Genomic DNA, 1,822 nt, shown 5'->3' with positions numbered 1-1,822 from the left:
AAAAATATTGTATGGAAAAAAATTGAATCATCAGTGAAACTACTAAACGAGTCGGTACGAATCAGTACATTGTTTGTGAAACATCAATAAAATTGTTGATGATAAATTTGACACCGTGAAAATTAGTTGTAGAAAATGTGGTAATCATCCAGAAAAATAAAAGTGAAACAGAAATGGAACTTGTAAAAAAAAAAACCCTGAATAGTTAGGGCGTTCTGCAACAATGCAATTTTTGACTTAAGAAACTGAACAATGTAGAGGTGAGAGGACAAATTTGCAAAATCTGTAGCACGCATCTTAACGGCACACATTAGTGCCGGCCCTTCTTACATCGGGCGATCCATTCCACTCATTCTGGGGCAACGTATCTCGGGTTGGGCTTCCCGGCCCGCTTCACTTCGTCTTGTGTGACGCTTACTCAGGCTAAGTACCAGCCCAGCAGGTGACCCAGCTTCTTCCTCCCGTCTCCCGTTCCGCCGCCAACGCAACGAGGCGAGCACGAAGAGAGGAAAGAAATGGCCACCTCCTCCTCCTCCCCGCCAACGGATGGTAGGGCGAGATCGGCGGCGCATGTTCCCAAAACGCCATTTAGAGAGAGAGAGGGAGGAGAGAGAGAAACGGAGAGTGCAGAATTTCCGGGCACAAATACCATATCCATCTGTCTCTCCCCAGCTCAGCTGGAAGGTCCCAAAGGAAGGAGGAGGACGCTGGATTGGTCCAACCCAATCCCTCCGTTCTCCTCCTCAATCCGTCTCTTTCTCCTCTGCCCTCTCCTGTTCGTCAACAAGACAATCGGAAGAGGACCGGTAACTGTTTATTGATTCTCTTGGATTGATCAATCGGTGGCGCGCGGGATACACCACGCAAGAAGCGGCAACCCCCTGTCAGATGCGCGCGCGCGCGCGTTCCATGGGCGTCTTCTCACCGTTGATTGCGTCCTCGTAGCGTGCGCGTCCTGGAAGATCGAGCGAGGAGGGGGAGGCGAGGAAGAAGATCAGGCGGGTCGTCGGGAGATTGCGCCGCCGTCGTTCCTCCCTCGCCTTTGATGGGAATCCCGTTCCAGCTCCAAGCCCAACAGGTATATAACATTCTTCTGAATCCCCAGCATTTTTCTCAAGATAGAAGTATACCGCTATTACAAGATGTTTTAACTTTTTTCTGAATTCGTATGTATCTATAATGGAATTCCATATTGCGAATCCTTTATTCTTGCCTGCTTCAAGATATGATGACTAATTTAAAAAATCAACCTTGGGATAAAGAGTTTATACTGCTTATGTTTACTTCAACTTTTTCTTGTACGTAGGAAAATGCATTCCGCTGTGTCTATTCACTCATTCCAGTCTCTATGTAGTCCACATCGAAATATCCAAAACATCCTAGTAATTCCGAATCGAGGATAAGTGGATAACATTTATCGTTTCTCTCTTTTGATTGAAGGGATTACAGCAAGGGAGAGCCATACTATCAGAAACTAAAATAATGATTAAAGTACGTGTAAATCGTGTATTTTCATCTACGAATAAATTATGCATTCACCAGGCGGTGTCCTAATTCTATGCAAGTCTGCATCATGCAGAAGGAATCTTCTCCATCTGAACCTGCCGGGGGGCAGCCCGCCAAAAACACATCCAATCCGTTGAAGCCAGCTATGCCTGCAGCTGCCAAGGGTGATTAATTCTCTCAAGAGCCTTGTCACATTTATTTATTGATTGATTGTTGTTGTGTCGTACTTATATTTCTTAATTTTTTTTTGAATGTACAATGAATTTGAACTTGAGATCTGTTACATGGTAGAGTAAATGTATAATTTTGGGCGGTC

General features: G+C 45.0%; 1 long non-coding RNA gene across 1 annotated transcript; it reads left to right on the top strand.

Annotated features, from left to right (window-relative positions):
* The first annotated feature begins 982 nt into the window (after positions 1 to 982).
* Positions 983 to 1,670, top strand: LOC124673347. Its single transcript, XR_006992759.1, has 3 exons — positions 983 to 1,078; positions 1,441 to 1,491; positions 1,580 to 1,670. It is a non-coding gene; the product is annotated as an uncharacterized LOC124673347 (long non-coding RNA).
* The last annotated feature ends 152 nt before the right edge of the window (positions 1,671 to 1,822 follow it).

The sequence above is a fragment of the Lolium rigidum genome, chromosome 7 (genome assembly GCF_022539505.1).
Source record: "Lolium rigidum isolate FL_2022 chromosome 7, APGP_CSIRO_Lrig_0.1, whole genome shotgun sequence".
NCBI classification, from domain to species: Eukaryota; Viridiplantae; Streptophyta; class Magnoliopsida; order Poales; family Poaceae; genus Lolium; species Lolium rigidum.
This window is presented reverse-complemented; position numbering and strand designations above follow the sequence as displayed.